This window comes from Bombus terrestris, chromosome 7, assembly GCF_910591885.1.
Source record: "Bombus terrestris chromosome 7, iyBomTerr1.2, whole genome shotgun sequence".
Classification (NCBI taxonomy): domain Eukaryota; kingdom Metazoa; phylum Arthropoda; class Insecta; order Hymenoptera; family Apidae; genus Bombus; species Bombus terrestris.
This window is the reverse complement of record NC_063275.1, coordinates 3549005-3568302: the sequence shown is the minus strand read 5'-3', so window position 1 is coordinate 3568302 and position 19298 is coordinate 3549005. Positions and strand designations below refer to the sequence as shown.

Here is a 19298-nt window from a genome sequence, read left to right as displayed (position 1 = left end):
GTCTTTAGTAACGAGAGAGATAGATAGAGGGGTAAGAATGAAGAGGAACGGAGGACCTCGAAATCGAGATTGGGGTAGGTTTCCTTTGATCCTTAACAAGGAACGCAAAGTTGTATTATTTCCACCTGGATTTCAAACGGTTTGAAATTCACGAGGCGTGAAACACGGCTCTATTCTCTTTCTCTGTTTCACCTACTTCTTCTTTGGCTCGTATTCTCTTTCGCCCTGCTCCTTCTTGTTCTTTTCCTTTTCGGCAGCATGGGAGCAACTCTGGCGTCGTTTACTGATGTTGCCAATTCAATTTCCTTTGGCGGATCGTTGTGGTCGGTAGAAAAGAGGGTTGCAGCTACCAAAAGGGTTCTCTCCTCAACTGAATCGTCTCTATCTTTTACGATTGTGCATGTGACAGCTCCTGACATCTACATCTCCCGCGTCTCTTCTTTTACTTTAAGCATAACTTTTTCTGTTCTTCGATTTTCTTTTCACCGTTCTTAATTTCATGTTTTCCTTCTTTATAAGCGTTTCAATAAACAAACATGAATTTCTTTCCTCATTAGAACTATAAAAAAATATAACCTTAGATGAAAAATATTCATGCAGAATATTGGTCATTTGATACCATTCAAATTACGTATAAAACATTTTTGTATCATCACAATTGGAAAAGATATTTAGGTTAGGATTAGGTCAAAGTTAGGCATTATATATAATACAGATATACAATATATAAATTACAATGATTATATGAACAATAAGGGGAAAAACAATAAATATTACGTAATATGTAATATATGATGTAATATATGACAAAATTCAGTTTGAATATCTTGGTTTACTGGAAAAGTTTTAATAAATTGAGCTGCATTGTTCATAAAGTGAAGTTTGTACCTTATTCGGATATCGTAAAAAAGTGATTAATAAAATATTTATTGTTTTACAGTAATAAAACCATGTTTAGTTACAACACAGAATGAATTCCTATTTTTAACAATCAATGTATGAAATCTTTAATGGTATCTTATGGTGACATTCCACGGCTTAGTTCTCATAAATAAAATATGTTATAAAATGGAAAATCACGAAAAATGAACATTTTTCCCTTATACTTTATATAGTTGCCTTAAGATGTAAACGTGGATTCAGGATTCATCAAATATTAGAACCGTTTTTGAATTTTCAAATTTTTCGCGGTAAGTAAATGGTCAAGCTGTGGTAATTAGAGGGTATTACATCGACCATCCTAGAGAAAATAATACCAGAACCTGCAGTAGGAAGGAAATTAATTCTCAGGCAGAGAAAAATCAGGAAACGAATGAACCTTCGGTACTAAGCGGGTTTTTTTTCCACGGTACAATGAGTTTCGAAGCGCTATGCAACAGCGAAATTGTTAAAACGTCCGTTGTTTATGGTTGACTCGGTAGAGCAGCCGGTAAAGGAGGAAACAGTACGCAACGGAAAACGAGGTTGGAGAGATGGAGTGGAGCGTGAGCGGGGAGAAGAAAGGGCGAGAAAAGCAAAACAGAAACGAAAGGAAAAAAGGAGAGAAAGAGAGAGAAAAAGAGGCTCCGTCTGGGCCTTGGCGCGTTTCAGTTGCCTCGCGTTCGAGGGCGTTTTTCGCCCGTGAGTTGTTCTTTGCTTATTACAGTGTGTGCACTGGGCTCGAGCTGGCTAAAGTGGTTTGCTGCTAATTAACTGCGTTATTTTTACAACTCTCTTGCTCCCATCCACCTCCTACGTCTCATTCCACCCCCTTCCCGCTTTCCTTCCCCCAACTGTTCTCCCACATTTGCAATGGGGTTCAATAATTCTGCGGCCGCAACGCCCTCTCTCTCTCTCTCCAACTTGCACTCTCTCTTTCTGTTTTCACGTTTCTTATCATGTATTTTTCATTTGTATGTTTCTAGTATATAAAGTTGAAAAATGAAATTTGATCACATATGTGACTTATCTATTGTAAAAACGAGTTACCAGATACTTGATACTAAAGCTAGTAAATCAGTCAAAATGACTACTATTAAATGTATTGTTTTTACAATTATGATAAATATGAAAGTGTTTTTTAGAATATCAATGTTTACTTTTATTGATATTGAATTATGGTTACGACATATACTTAATTATCCTCGCCTTTAAAGTCTTTATAATTATATATCTAGGTATGTCATACATGTTTCGTTGTGTATCATCTTGAATTTTTATATATCAATTTCATTTTCCTTTCAATAAATAAAAAAAGATTTTTGCATAAAATTGGAGCAATAAATCATGTATGCGAATAATGATTCATATTTTCATATTTTTATATTTTCACTTTCATATCTTCAGTAAACTCCATCCATCTTATGAATGAAAAATCCTATCAATATTTGAATTTAGTATAAAAAAAAATTAAAAGTTGTATGTATGTAATAATTTTTTGATTAAATCTAGTTAATTTACCAACTATATAGCGATCTATTATACCGTATACAATAGCTACAATCAGTAAGAATAAAGAAATTGATACGAGAGCACTGAAAATATGATAACTTCGAAAGTTATTTAAAGAATCTGTTTTTACGCAAAAATTGTAATTTTCACGTATAAAGATGTATTTACTGTAATTGTGATGCCTATTTGTATAATTGAAGATTCCTGTATTTTGCTTGAATTTTGCGGTTAACGAACGTGAATAGAAAATAAAGCGTGCACAAGGATTTTTTCGTAAAAAATGCTTCTTTCCACAGACTTTTTTTGCTCACACTTACCACTGCTTTGGTACTAGCGGCTGGTTTAATTTTACCAGCATATTTTGTATGTATATCTCGAGTGCGCGTTTGTAGGAAAATTAACGAGAATATTGGAAGGTTTTTAAGTACTCTAGTTTGAAATGGTTTTCAAGCGCGCAGCTACTCAACCGTCATTTCGTAATACATATTATCAAAAAGCGAGTATCATTAACCATTTGAAAAGTGATTAAAAAGGAATTGCCAAGTGAAATCGTATATGTACTTTGATATTCTGTGTAATAGAAGGCTTTCAATCTCAATTCTATTCTTTATTATTTCTATATTGCCCAATAAAAAAATATTTAGAAGATTATATTAGGTTAATAAAACAATAACATTCTTCACGTTAAAATTTCAGCCACGAAAAAAATGACTTACCAATGGCGTTAACATGAATAAAACTGGGGCGTACTATAGTTTACAAAATAAAGCAATTTCATTCGTATAGGAGCTATTCCATATTGTTTAAAATATAATAAAAGTAGATAGAATAAAGTTCATGCGAGAATGGTTAACACTAGAACCTACTAGACTTAACTATGATCTATAATATATTGCAAAAAATACAAAGAATATGTACTAAACTGTAAAGAACACATATATAATCATAATTAAAATAGTATTATGAAAATAAATAGGCGTATACATAATCATATCTCTATTTCAGTAAAAGCAAACACTAATTTCGCCAAAAGCATATTAGGCTTATCAACAGTTTTTATCTTTTATGATCATATTACATTAGTAACTGTAAAAACAAAAAATCTAAAATCCATCATTTTGATGGGTTTGTTAAGCCTAATGTTACTAATCATAATCATAGTTTAATTATCGATTGATTTCTCAATCGCATATGTATATGATTATTGATGGATCATTTATAATGGTAAGCATCGACTACACGTTGTCCGATGATATTCGAATCGAAATAACTTTAATACCTTAATATCAGGTTCGTGAAACGGCTATTGGTTACGACTGCCGATGGAAGTGGTCGTCGGAAGCAGAGAAGTCGAAGGTCGTTTGTATAGGTATCTCTCTGCCGGTAGTCGTGGCACCCTTCTTTTCTCCGCCACGAAAAGGCTCTTGAAATAAATTGAAAATGGCTGGTATCGCCCCGCTCTCGGATAAGTGATACCTACATCACCTACACGCACATCGGTCACCACAGAATTCCACGGGTGTTCTTTCACGTATTCAAAACGACCATTCAAAAGCGGATCCGAATCCTTACGAACGGATGATCAATTAAAACCATGTTAAAACATTATATTAACCGTGTACTTTAGTCGGACCAAGAAAATTAAAAACTCAATATAAAGGGGGCATCGAACTCGATGTTAATCGAAATTATATCTTTAAGAATTATAGATTAACTTTCATTATATGATGATTATCGTCATTGAGCAAGAGGTCGTAATATTCTATAGTTTTGCTGAAAGATTATAAAGATAAGCAGAATATCAATTCACAAGTAACCCTTGTAACCCAAGATTCAAAATGTGTTTACAAAACATCTGTTCTGAATGTGACTATATCAATGCAGATCGATTCTGAATATTTTAACTTTCAAGCTTATTATATCGTTTCTTTCTACATACCATTATTATAAATGAGCATCAACCATATAATGAGTAGATATTTAAAACAAATTCAACAAAATTTCTCATATTGATTCAATCAACATAACCTACAGTTGAAAACTGACTAGCTAGAATGTTTTCTTTTTGTATAACACAGTTCTTTAAACACGGTAAATCAGGAATTTGAATATTACTGGTACTTCTATTACGACAGATGGTCTGTCTCATTATTCGGTGAAATCGAGCTCGTCGAAAATTTATGTACTCCCTCGCACTCTGCCGCGACCGTAAAATCATTTCCAAAATTCACGATTTGCCCGACCGGGTTAATTTTCAGCATGCACGCGTGTACTAAGCGCATTCACGTGATCAAACACGTATGTATAGTACAGGTATACGATGACACACATACACATGGAGGAGTTCGGGTGTGCAAAACGTAACGAGACTAAACGCGAAACCTGAACTGGCGTACGGTCGCGTGCGCGCGCTCGCTCACGCAGTCAAACACGCACGAGAAAGAAGCATGTGCGGGGGCACACAAACGAGAAGGTGTATTGAATCGATGAGTATCATGCAGTTGACAGCTAGAGCTAATTGAATCTTGACTCTATCTATCTGTCGACTCGAGCTGAGACTCGACTACCGGCGCCGCTGCGAATTGCATTTCCGTTCGACAGAATCGTTCGCGTTCCAGAATTCTATCTTCCTCCTTAATCCCTCTTCGTTTTTGTAATATAGAATTATGCAGGAAATTCTCCGTTTCAGAAACTGTAAAAGACTACCCGTATTGTAATTACTTCTTGTGTTCACCATGTTTCCATTCGTGTTCATTGTTATTTTTGAAACTGTAACATAGATGTAGTTAGTAAATGTTAGTAAATTATAGATGTTAATGTTTATTATGAATTTATTACTTCTTGTGTTCACCATGTTTCCATTCGTGTTCATTGTTATTTTTGAAACTGTAACATAGATGTAGTTAGTAAATGTTTGAACTTATAGATGTTAATGTTTATTATGAATTTATTACTTAAAGAGATTTGATAATTTCAATTTTTTTGTATTTCGTTTGAATATGGTGGAATTTCAATATTAACTTCGTGTTTTACCTAATGCAAGAACAGTTACTTCGTTCAAAGACTCTTTATTCCAAGAAATACGAAGCGATTATTGTACAAGACTGAATACATATCTTTCGTGAATGAGAAAGGAAAGTATGCAAAGGGCGTGAAACGACGGTCCTCTTAATATAAACTGTAATTGTTGGTGCACATTTTTCTCTCTTCCTTGCTTTGTTAACATTTCCGTTTCTGCAAATTAACGAAAAGGTTGAAATATTTCGTTTGACTTTTTTTCTGTTTATCGAAATACGATACAAAATGTTATAAAGAATCGTAAAGCACAATCGTGTACAGTGGTTCAGAGGGAATCTACTTTATTGAGAACGGAAATTTCTTTTCACCGCAAATTCAATAGAAGATTTCCGTGCATCAGACCATTCAATTACGTGGCGGATCAATGGAGGTTCTCGATGAAATTTTAATTAGAAAAGAGCAAGAAATACAGCGGCGAAGATGCAACAGAACGGTCGTAGATCAAAGGTGTATAAATATTTGTTAAACTTAATTTCTGTAACATTATTTGTAATTTATATTTTATCGATTTGCTGCTTGATCTTAGTTTGAAAACACTTATTCTTAATATTTTAAGAAAATCATTATGCATAAAACTGTAACAAGGAATAGCAATTCTTTCGTATCTTTTACAAAATTAACAAACTTTCTGACCATTAAAAAATGTGGTTGTATTTGAAATGATTCATAAGATACAGCAAAAATAAACTCACATCTTAATATAACTATGAAAACTGTTAAAAATAGTCAAATTTATCTATATACTAACCTGTAAATGAACGAAAACTATGAATATACTTGATTTACAATAAGAAACTTCCAGAAAAGGAATAGTGAGGTTAAGTAACCAACTGTAACCGTGATGACATAATATCGGTTTCATTTAACGGAACGATGCGGTTTTCTCGTAAACAGCGAGGGGTTGAGGCTCGTAATACCGATAAAGGCACAGAACCCGGGAAAGGAGGATAGATAGGAAGGGGACTCTGTTCCCCGTCTAGGATTCTATAATCCGTACGATCTTTATCGTTAAATTCTGTACTCGTGGACCGATGCCTCGATTGCGCAATCAAGATGGCATCGAGAAAGGCATCTCTCGCCTTCGACTCAAACTACCAACAAGTATTTCAATATCCGCTCCAATATATTCCCATCGACCCTATAAACGTGTGTGCAGTTATATTGGATTCCCTTCCTCCTTCCTTCGATTCGTTCTCCTTATCGCTCTCGTTTCATCGCTTTTTCCGCTCTCGCTTCTTTCTGTGGTACGTGTGTGCGTGTGCGTGATCGCGGACCGATTGGTTTACGACATCACTACGAACACAAACGCGCGACGGTGGTGACGTTCGTGCATATCTTTCCCCGAGGAAACCGCATTTAAACGAGTTTGGTAACCCTGTAAAAGATTCTTGATCTTAATGGTCGAAGAATCGAGTTCAGCAATCTTCATTATGATCACTATTGGAACTATAGTTACCAGTGTTTTTACATACATGTTATAAAAGGCTTATGTTTTTAAAGATTGTATTTGGAACCATAGAGACGGCGAAGGAGGCTCTTTAGCCCTATTTTCTGGATTTCGAGATACTTCTATGAACATGACGCTTCTATGAACATGACTTAATGATCTTTGATGTTATTAACAGAACACTGAATTAGCATTAAAAGTTTCTAATTACACTGATAAATGTATATATTATTTTTAAAATGATTATTAGATAATCTTGAAAACAGTCATTATGTGACTTTTAAATGACTTTTGAATAACAACAGCACGATCTTGGGAAAATATTTATACGATATGAATTGATTTTGAAACAATTTTCAAATTATCTCTATTGATCGTGGACTATAGGCAGAGAAATCATAGTTTCCAATCACTTCGATACGATATTAAAATGATCCTAAAATATATTTACAACATGTAGGTATATATCTATCATTTGATTTAAACATATCGAATTTCAACGAATCTGTATTCATTTAGAATAAGAGCGTCGATTTGGAATCACAAAACATTCAGGATAAACCAGTGAGTCTAAATTTAAACGTCGAAGATTCTCATCTATCCTCTATTTTCCGTTCGCATATTTCCACGACGTGGCCAATAGCGATCAAATAGATGCCAGACATAATGGTCGCGGATAATAATCTAGAAAATTCTTTCCTGATTAATTAGCCGTTTGAGGCTCCTAGATCACAAAGATATGCAGTAGGCCAATGGATATGAAATAATTTACCGTAGAACCGCGGCTGTTCTGTCCACAACCACCTGGGCACACATTAAAATCGGGCGTTCTCCCACCGATCACTACTCGTCCTTTTCATCATCGCTACTGCTATCTCCGTCGCTTCTTTCATTCGTTCTCTTTGTTGTCTCGTAATCTATATACGCGCATACAGGCCGCCGCTTATTATACTAATATGTCCGTCGTGCGTTCATCGCGGTGCATCGCCATCAAAAGGGTTTTCTCGTTCGAGTCTAATTGTTCGGCCCGATCCCGGCCAAAGAAACCGAGTGATACGGTAGGGGCTGGTTTTTCACCTCGTTTCAACCGCTGGCCCGCGATCAAACGGACCCCATTCCTTATCCGTGAATCTTCCCGCACGGTTCGCCGACTTTTCGGTCACTGAATTCTTCCCGGATACCTAAGGGAACCTAGCGATATATGCATACCTCGTATAGATTCTTTAGCTAGACAGGAAATCCTTGGATCTTAGGACGGGAATTAAAATTGTAAATATATACATAGAAGGTGAATCTGTTAGTCTGACCAGTCGAATGTGAAATCCTTTTTAAGTTTTGGGATTTAGACCCTTTACATTTTTCAACTCCGGCATTTTTACAGAGGGTTACTGGAAAATAATTAGTTATAGATTATTTTAGGATAATGAAAATTATTTCCCAGAGTTAAGAATTTGATGGAGTTATTATGTGACTGGTAATTCGAGGAAAATTAGGTTCTTTTTATAGTTCTCAATCGGATAATTCCTAACTGGAAAATAATTACCTAAAGCTTAGTTGTTTCGATTAGGATTAAAGTTTAAAGAGATAGAACAAGTAAAGATAAGAAAGTTAATTACCAGGGTTAAGAATTTGGTGGAACTATGTGTTATGTTGCCGATAACTGAGTTATTTAGTCCATCTTTAGACCAATAAATAAACCATTCTAAGGATAAGAAAGAATGCCATAAAACGCCACACATTTCTAAGACCTCTACATAATTTTAAGAATAAAAAGAAAATGAAGACTTTCCCATTGGATTAGAACGTTGAGTTTGTATGGAAAGAGAAAAAAAAAAAAAAGAAAGAAGAAGGTAACGGATAATCGGAAATGGAAGAAGTGCCCGAAGCGTGGCTTTGCACGATCCGTGGTTATCGAGCAGAATGGACGCGTTGTACTGGATCAACCGCACAATGAGTCCAATCGGTGAAAGGGTTTTGCAATCGTACCCACGTTTATACTGGCTATATCTGCAGGGGATACAGGTACGTTTTAGGCACGGTTCCTTTTATAAGTGCCATTATAAGTGCCATTTGAGCATGCCTACACCCGCTTTGTACGCGAATTTCAAACTAGTCATTGTCCTCTCGTTATTGTTTGAAAGGACACGAGATGACAACCGCTGTGGTTAAAAAGCACTCCCTCTATACTCCTTGAGGCAATTGCGTCCTTTACTTTTACGACATGTTAACCGTTTCGTTCTTTACAAACGTATCTATCAAATAAGATCCTAACTTACATTTCTAATTTAAAAATATCTATTAAGGAAGTTTTCAAATTTACCAACCACGTCTATATTTCACATTTAGCTGAGCATATGAAACCCTTAATGGTCCAACTGATGAAGAATAGAGTATAGAAAAGGTTTCCAAGCTGGAAAGATACCAAACATCATACATATAAAAAAGGACGATCGTATCCTTTTCTAACTTTAAAGAACAGATTCTCAAAGTAACTAGATAATGCAATCTCCTACATAACCTCCTAACCTCAAAAAGTATTTTAACCAGCATCCGATCGAATCTCGAATCTTTAAATCTCCGTCGAATCTCCCTCGTGAATCGTACTTTAACGGAAAACTGATTTAAGTAGTCTTCTTCCGAATCTTCTTTTCTAGATCCTAGAATCATTCAGCTAGCTTTTGTTCGTTTCGATTCTCCGTATCCTTTCTCTGTCAATCATCGGTCGCGGCTTCACAATGGTTGCGGCGACACATTGTGTAATTTGAAATGAATGCTGTGCAGGCCCTAACGGGAGTATAATTGTTTCACGACAGGTCCACAGAGGCCTAGTATTAACGTAAGAAAATGGGGACTGGTGGTTTTCCAATTGAACAATGGCCATGTGTACCACGTTGGATATCTCGTTACACCGTAATCGAGGAATAATCGATCGTAAAGTTGTAGCACAAGGCAAATTGCTGGGCGTGGTGAGAACGATCCAGGAAACTCGAGAGGGCAAAAGACAAGGGCGCGTAGCAGAACGAGGAAATCCGAGATTTTTCTTCCTTTCCTCTCTCGCAAACGTCCCCCTCTTCACCGCTGCTCCATGGTCCTCCTTTATTTTTTCTGGCCATGTAAAAAGCTTTTTATTCAGAGCCCGTGTTCACCCCTCGATCGAGCGGCGTGCGTGTGCTTCCATCGAAGCGAATCGAACCGGGGCGCAACAAAGATTCACTTCACCGACACGGGATCTTTGAACTGGGTTAATTAGGGGATCGAGAAATTTTGTTCGACCATTCGAGGAACCTTGTTGCGACTTCATAAATGTAGAAACGTCGATCAATGAGGAAGATTCTTCTAACAAATTATTTATCGTATTATCATGGAAGACTGATGAGTTGTAATAAATTAATATTGATAATTTTAGATTATAGTATCAACTTACATGCGCGCTACTCAAAAGCCAAACTGACCAACTTCATTTTCTCATATTTTCTTATTAGGTTCGTATTTTCACAAGAAATAAATAAGTATAAATACGTTAAATTAATTATGTCGATAACTTTAGGTTATGTTACCTGTATCGTAATAAAAATGAAAAGATTTACATCATTATAAACTTACATGAAAGCCAATTAAATTTCAAATTAATCAGTTTCATTTCTTTAAAGCTTCTCAACTATTCTACTACTCTCAATTTCAATTAGTTAACCTCAACAAAGTCAATTACTTTGATTTTTGTATAGTTCGTGTATCTAGCGTCGAATGAAATAAAACACGTGACTTCTGATGGGTTCCAGAATACTAATACACGGGCGTCAGGAAAGATCCTTGATTTCCGTGGAAACGAATATCACGCACAACGATTAGGGAGAGAGGAAAAAAAGGGAAATACGAGTAACCAGTATCCTGGTCGATCACGGGATTCCGTCTCTCTCGTGCCTCTTTCCTTCTCGCAACAAGAGCGGTCCTCGATCATCCTCTACCTCTCGTCAATGCATCCGGGGACTTCCGCGATTTCTGAATAGAAATCTCCAATGGTGGCTGACAATGCAATACGTGGACAATTGCATAGTCTAATGGATCTGCCTCACATCATCGTAACTTATACGTACGTGTCGTTCGTGAAAACGATATCGACAAACGTCCATTCCGCGTGTCTTCCTACCGTTCGCAAAAACGAGATCGACATTCTCTCTATGGTGGTCGTGTCTTTCCGCTGTCATCATACTCTACTACGTCTCTCCCCTTCTTCTTCCTTCGCGCCACGGTTTCGCGCGCGCCGAAAAACGAAAAAAGATTTGGTTCGCGTCGGTAAAAACGAACATGTCGTGTCTGAGTACCCCCTCCCCTAGCCTGCCGTGCAAATGAAAATTATTCCGCGGTTTAGGCCGCTTGCTAATCAATCAATAACGATGCGTTCCACCACGTGCGAATAAATTAATTAGGTCGGTCCGTTCTCGCGTCTCTAATTCAACACGCGGTTGCGACTCCTATCCGCAGGAAAATTTCGCTTTGAGCTATGATGGAAACCTTTTATCCCAATTTAAAGGTGTTCTAATAACGCAGGGGTTAGTAATCATTTAATTGACATCCATTTAGATGACATTATTGAGTACTTGTAACATAGACTGAATGTAGACTATATATATTCTTTTTTGCAACTGATAAGACACATATATCTTAATATCTTTCTATATAGAATAAAGAGAATAAAAATAAGAATAGAAGAATAAAAAATAGAGGTTGGAATCTTTGACATGCCTTAATTTCCGGACCAACATATATATCTTCTATCATTTTAAAGTCACATATGGCTTCACCCAGTTGTGAGCACTAAATATCGCTAAATGTTAAAAATCAATCTTAAAAGTAATCGGTCAATGAGATTTTCTTGCGATCATATAAGGTTAGGTTTGATGTTATCTAACAATTAATCTTAAAATCCGTGACTTCCTATTAGTAACCTCGTTACAAAAGGATCGAACAGTTAACCGATCTGCCGAATGAAGATTTAGTGATCTCTGTAAGAGGTCTAAAGAAGAATCGGAATGAACTTGTTCATCGACCTCTCTTCTGTATGCGTGGGCGGTGACAGTACTCCGTTCCCTTTTCTTTCTTTCACCAACAAAAACCCGTAAGAGGGAAATAGAAATGGAGAGAGAGAGAGAAATCTTGGAATCTTTTGGTTCTTGGTTGGACGCGAAGGAGGTACGCAGAGATGGTCCAGGCAGTTACGGCATTATATACCTAACAGGAAGAGAGACAAAGCAAACAAAACACTGTCGGGGCGTCGCGTCGCTCCGCAAACAGCGCCCTCGCGAACGAGAGGAGTGAGACGAAGAACTAAAACTTGGAACAAAAGTCCTCACTTTTGTTCCTTGGAAAGTTTTTCGAATTATGGCCATGGCGGAGAGAAAGACGAAGGGAAAAGGAGGACGCAATCGAAAGGAGTCGTGCCTCTGTGATTTATATCTCGCCAAGGTTTCGGAATTATTAAACTTTCCAGGGTACCGGAAGAAAGGAGGTGAAGGAAACGATGGCCACGACGGAGAGGAGTTCATAAGAGAGAGAGCTTGTACTGTAATTAAGCCGTTTTCTAATGAAGATTGATCGGTCAATTAGCACCGTTACCTCCCATCTTGTGTCTCTTCTATTATTTACAGCAGGCTGTTCTACTTACTTACCATTATATCTATAGCTTTGTGTCTTTCATTATGTTAATGTTTTCAATAGCCATCATTCCTTTTCAAAAAAGATTCCATAATCGATAACGATCGGTAACCAAGAAGCTTTAATCATTTATGATGGTTACTTCTGACCAAAATTATCTAAATTATGATATGAACTCTTGTACTCTAACTTTTTCAATTTGAGCCATAAAGGTTATGATTCTTGACATTTGTATAGAAAAAGAGTACATAACAGTATATGTGTAAATAAGAAGTACTTGTATTGTAATTTGTTATTGGTTAATATTTGCAGAAAAACTTTCATTCGACTTCTTTGTAACGATTCAATAGATTTTCGTAACTGATCGTCAGATAAGTTAATTAAATTCTTGGCGAACCTTTCATTCCACTGGCGTTGAAGTTGCAAAACACCAGCAAGGTGGAACATTTAACCACAGAGCGATACGATGGTCAGTATACTCGGGGGTGAGCTGTAAAACACTTCGATTATCCATTAACAAGCAATTAAACCGCTGGTAACGAGGTACAATTCAGGCTCGAGTTGAGTTATCCCTGGAAGAGATTAAAAGCTGCCACTTGTGAGTCTGAGCGAAGCCACCCTTTTGCGTTTCTGTCGTTCGACCTCTCTCTTTCCCTCCCTTCTCTATCCCGGTGTTCCCGTCTCTGTTTAGCTCCACCCCTCGACCGTCCTGGCCACAATAGAGAGTGGGAAGCCTCTTTCTATGGATCACACAATGGATATAGTATATCAAACAAATTCGACCCCGCGAAATTATTGGCCATGGTAATCCCACGTTACCGGCCGTGGACGATAGTTCTTCCATCAACGTCGCCGCGTAACCCACAGCTAGACAAGGGGCTGGGAAACCACAGTGAAAACTCATCCATGAAATACGGAGACGTAACATCGAGCCCTTTCACCATTAATTTCTTTTCGGCTCGGTCTTTTCATTACTATCTTTATATTTAAAGAGTATAGAAGAAGATTATGATAAATTACTTTTTTTTTTATTTTTTACAGAAAAGTTGTTTCACAGTTTAGTATCTCGTCGATCAATCCTGCAATCCAAAGTTACTCGTTTATTTGATTCTGGAGTTATACACGAGTTACTCCATTCTCTTAAAATTTTCAAATTGCTTCTCATAATATTAAAGTATGTATTGCTTGTCTTGATGATTGTATCTTTGTTTTAAACAAAACTTTGTCAACTTATTAACTATTTTTAAGACTAACATCTTTGAACTTGGCAGGCTGTTTTCATTTTCAATGATCTCATATTAAAATTATTCTGTTTAATCATGAGGTGATGTTAAAATAAAAAAATCCACAAAAGTATATACTTATTATGTTTTTCTCTTGAAATCTTCACTTATATACTTCACTAGATAAAAATATTGGTTCTTTTCTTTCATTGGTGAAATGGATGAGGGGACAACTGTGATTTCTTGTCATCGAATCGATAAATTTTAAAGTTAATCTCAATGAAAATGAGATACAAAAATGTGAGGTAAAAGATGAGAAAATTAATTCAAATGTAATTGACTAAAAAATAATGAGTTTTAGTTTAGATTTAAGTAAGAAGAGCGAGAATGGAAAAAAACGTCGAGGAAATATCGTCTGCGTTGATTTAATATATTCTGCAATTTGATCGGATCATAACGCATCGATTGAAGCGCATCCTGATTTATGGCAAAGTACATAACAAAGATTTCGATGGCAAATCCAGAGGCGACACGTCCTTCATTCTGACAGGATTGAAAGCCGTAAAAATCCTTGTCGGACGAAAGGGTACCGATCTAGGTACGCATGCGTTTGACAGAGTAGATATATTTCGATCATGGATTTTCGATAGGCCGCAAGGATTAGGGGCTACCCTCTGCTCTCGCGCGTTTGTTCGAAACAATGCTCGACTTAACTGATTGGCCGCTAGCTGTTTTCGCATGTTGTATTCTTCGTCCTATACCCGATGAATAACAGAGTAACGAGGTGAAGTGTGGTACACAACAGATTATCATAATAATCTCGGCTAACGAGTATTGTTTGGCTAATTAAAAAGTTATACGAAAGAAGATTCTCTATCCGTTCTTTGTCCCAAGTTATATTCCTCTCTTTCGAAACTGAGTTTCTTCATGTAGATATACTTTCTGGTTACTCAATCCATACACATACATACCTAAGCATATAAATCACGTATTAATATATAATTACTTGAATATGTACAGGGTAAGTTGTGAAAAATAGAATACCTAAATATTTCTATTGGTATTATAAATGGAAGGAAATATCCAAGAAAATGTTGTACTAATCAAGATGGTAAGCATACAATGATTATTCATGTTAAGTTAAAATATTCTAAATGTCCCTAAATCCACATTGTAAGGAACATGAATTAGAAAGTTTGGCAATATACAATATGCAAGAATATATATAAAAAATATTCGATTTCACTCAACATTCTCTTTCCCTAAATGCACAGCTCATCACCATTGGCGTAAAATTAGAATCAAATTCTAAAGATGACAGAGAGAAAAAGAAGAAGACAGCTTAGACAGTTAAGGTACAAATCAAGCAAGCAATGAACGAGAAGAAAGAGACAGAGAAAAGTTAGTGGGCGTAACTTGCGATAATTTGCATGGAAATTTTTATCGGCACGGCCGAAGAGGCAATATCCGGCAGACGCATTTAAGATCTGAGTCCGGATAATAATAGCCACAGAAATGGGATCGTAATGCCCGAAATGGGTGACACGAGTAGGTACCCAAGGTTGCCTATATACGCCTTATATTTTCCTACGTAGCTATCGCAGGCTAATGCGCGAAAATGCGGTGGTAAGTGGGGTGAACACACAAGCTACGGTTGGAAAACGAACCCACCCATATCGTGCTACGGCCACGCTGCGCAAGAAAAAAATGACACCGTCCTCCCTTGCTTAGCGTCGTTAAATTATATATAGTCTTTCTTTCGCCCTTGCTCGCTTGTTCTTTATCGTCGCCTTATGTTAATATTACTTCTATTCGACGCAGCAGCCGTTGCAGAAGTACCTGATCCTCCTTCGCTTTTTCTGTCTCCTTAGTACTCTTATACGCTTTAAATTTCCATCCGTTTGTTGAGTTTCATTGCATTCTGTTAGCTTCTTTTTTCTTTTTATTTTAAAGCAAATCTGACGATGCCTTTAAACAAATGCCTGTAATTTTAAAGTAACGACGTAGAATCTATTATTATTATGGCAATTGGCAATTGATTTAGTACCTTTTTTTGCTTTACACCTTTTTTCTTCGCTTTTCACTGGCCGATTGCATTCTTTATGTAGTACAATACATATCTAGGTCCACGAAGTCACCCGAGCGTTTTTTATCTTTAGCTGATCGATACATGCATTCGGGGGATCGATGGAAAAGGATCGACGAAGGAACACTTAGGAAGGAGCATTATACGGAATCACATAGCAGCAGGATCAGTTGCTTGATGGACTGGAAGCTCGCGGTCCGCTTCGAAATACCGTCTTAAACCGAGCTAGGAAAAGGCTGCAAGTACGTACTCGAGCACGGCCAGTGAGCACGTACACGTCGTATTACTGTGACCGAGTATCCAGCTTTCGTGGTTGCATTCAGGGATCCTGCTGAGTTCTTGTTTTCTCCTTACTGCAATAAAGGAGTATTTAAGAGACTTTCGCGGATATGGGCAAGGAAGAAGGTAGAAAAGAAAGGAAAAAAATTGAACCGTGTAAGAGTAGAAGTATGTAGAAAAGACCTGAACAAGGAAATCGTTAGAAAGGAAAAGAGACAGGAAGAAACAGAAAGAAAAATCGTGCATGTATATACGCATGCACGCTTGTATATATATAGGTATACTTGTCAGCACATGCGTGTATGTGTATGTGCCCCGTGGCGTGCACCCTGCCGACAGACCTCGTCGTTTTCGACGAGGCCATCGAAAACAATCGGCACAATGGGTCCTCAAGCGTTCTTATTTATTATACTTACATGGCACTGTACACTATACATAACGCGAATGAATGGAAGAGACCGGAGTTAGACGAGATGTGGAACGCGCGTGTGCATTTTGCTTGGGGACCCCCGTGAGTAAAGCGTGCGTGAAAGAACGCACGCGATTTTTGAATTGTGGAGCACCGGTATAAGGGAACAGCTCGGGGAGGGGTGTCCACGAAGAAAAGGTTAAAGAGTTGTTTTGTGGACGGTCAATTGACAGCGTTTTGCGGATGTTAATGGCCGTCCGTCTTTTAATGGCGCGCTTTCCTTCGCGCGTCCTTCACGCGCCATCTAGGGGAACTTGCTAATCGTTGCAATTCAAATGTCATTATCCTTCTCATATGTCGTGGTGTTAAGTAGTCGAATTGTAATATTAAATTAGTACATATGTAACTCTGATTATGTTCCAAATACACTAAAAATAAGCAGAATGTTATTTAAAAAATTGTACATTCTAATAATTTAGTAATGCGATATAATTCTAACGAACAACAGTATAGTAATCAGTTAATACATTTAGACGTAGATTGGTAAGGAATGTATTAATGCTTACGATTGTATAGATTGTCCTTTCATAATGCGGCATTCTTTGTTTAGAATATATTTTCTAAATGTTGTCGATGTTCAGAAATCGGTTGATGATTTCATCAGTTTAGAAGATATAATGCTTCCGTTTATCAGAAGTTACCGAGTTAGTTGTTTCGTTATTTTTCCATTTGCCCAGTGGATCGTTGAAGTGGCATTATGGAATGGGTAAAGGATAAAGGAGTTAATCCTGGGTTTACTTATATCATGTTGAAAACCACTGGTTGTGTATAGCGATGCGTACACGCGTACTCCTAATACCTCTTATGCGGGTCTCATTGTGCAACGATCTCTTGTTGCCTGTAGAATCGTTACGAACAAAGATCGTCTACTCTAGAGGATATATCGTTATCCTTCTACTGTACTAGACAATGATGGATGGATAGATAATAAGAAAAAATTCAATATATCGCGAGAATGTCTGGAACGCCACCACCAACTCACCGTGATTATAATCAATTATGTATAATTCTATATATAAATTTATAGCGTGTATAAGGTAATCCACTATATAAGCAAACCTGAAACAAAAATAAACAAAACCAAATATGAATAAGCGAATCAAAACATTAGATGAATTGCAAATGTAGATAACAAAAGTTGATTTCGAAATTGACGTTGAGGTAGTATTTTTTACAAAAGTAATATATTTATTGAATTCAAATTTTCTTCCCCCTTTTATTGCATATACTCTCTTAACGAATCCATAAAAGATCGATAAAAATTTTCAATCTCTTTCTAACTCTTCAACATTTAGTTATAAAATCAACTACGAACTTGAAAAATTTCTTCTTCGAAGATAACCAACGCGTATCACGCAGCAGTAATCGTCCGATCTCTGGCGCTCCACCAAGTCAAAAATTTGTCAATCAACAGGCGAATGAACTTTGAAAACATGCAACAATGGCAACGGCGAAGCTCGGCCCTCGAGGATCGTCATGGACCGTCGAAAATTCGGTGCCCACTCGAACAGCACTTCGGCCTTCGTGTGTGTGTTTCATAGCAGCAATAAAACGTCATTTTTCGCGGGTCCGTTTCGGAAAAAGAATCGGGCGAAAATATGGGAAAGTCTCGCTGGTGGTGTGGATTGTCGTTCCGAAATGAACGGTACAAAATGATTCTGCGTTGCGCGCCGGTGCTCCACGAGTGGTTGCACGATCACGCGCTAGCCTGTTGTAATGGATGAGTCCCGATGCCGGGATGTATATTGCCAAAGTACTTATGGCAGCACGTTTATGGCATACAGGCTGTACAAGCCTGGCAGCGGCCGACATGAAATCCAGTCGAGCACCCTCCATCCACGTCACGTCCGCCACTGATTAACATTAACTTCATGGAAAAAATTGTACCAAATGCCGAGCAACGTCACAATTTTCGACTTGGCCGCGATGCCTATCTGCCGCTTTTTCGCCGTTTCTCACATTCCTGTTCACCCATATGACATTTGCGAATGTTAGGTTATGTTAGGTTTAGGTTAACATTTACACGATCATCGATGTTATCAATTTTCTTGTATTTATTCGCGTTTTTAGGTTTCTCTTGAACTAAAGTATTCTTAATAAATTTCACAGTTTATTGGCAATTCTATTTTAGATCTTTCATTGTGTTGTTTGGTATCTTGGTTACAGAAAGAAACCAAATTATGCAGTGTTTTCTAGACCTATATATAACTAACTTATACTACTAATAATATTAATGAAGTGATAAATTTACCTTAAAGATGATTTACAGTTTGTGGAAATGATTTATAAAGTTTATCTTATTTTATTACTTAATTTGCTCCTCCTGTGCAAGAGCAGTTACTATTAGTACTAGTAACTTTTAAAGTTTTACATATGTATATCAATGTTTATTTTGTTTACCTCTAAAAACGTAATTTTATAATTCTGAATAATAATCAACGAATGAATAAAATAGTCAACATATTGCATGTACTTAAGTAGTGAAAATATATTGTATCTTTTCCTAGATCTAGGTTGGTAACAAACTGGAACTGGTCGTGAGATCGCATCTCAATTTGTACTTTAGAATTTCAAATAAGGTTTGGAGACACTGTTGCGTGTCAAGTCATGCGTTTGGTCGGCAAATTAAAAGGA

At 37.0% G+C, this 19298-nt stretch overlaps 2 long non-coding RNA genes across 6 annotated transcripts; both read right to left on the bottom strand.

The window, feature by feature from the left end:
- Positions 1-1774: 1774 nt before the first annotated feature.
- Positions 1775-6882, bottom strand: LOC105665881. The gene is made up of 4 exons (XR_001098825.3): positions 6257-6882; positions 5464-5664; positions 5269-5316; positions 1775-5199 (listed from the first exon to the last, which is right to left on the bottom strand). It is a non-coding gene; the product is annotated as an uncharacterized LOC105665881 (long non-coding RNA).
- Positions 6883-14254: 7372 nt separating this feature from the next.
- Positions 14255-19005, bottom strand: LOC105665880. Of its 5 annotated transcripts, none has more exons than XR_007224725.1 (6): positions 18916-19005; positions 17647-17723; positions 17171-17561; positions 15878-17032; positions 15502-15812; positions 14255-14801 (listed from the first exon to the last, which is right to left on the bottom strand). It is a non-coding gene; the product is annotated as an uncharacterized LOC105665880 (long non-coding RNA). The 5 variants fall into 5 exon arrangements; XR_007224723.1 differs by lacking the exon at positions 18916-19005 and adding an exon at positions 17980-18856 and having other exon boundaries at positions 15878-16269; positions 16612-17032; positions 17171-17723; XR_007224724.1 differs by lacking the exon at positions 18916-19005 and adding an exon at positions 17980-18856.
- Between the last annotated feature and the right edge of the window lie 293 nt (positions 19006-19298).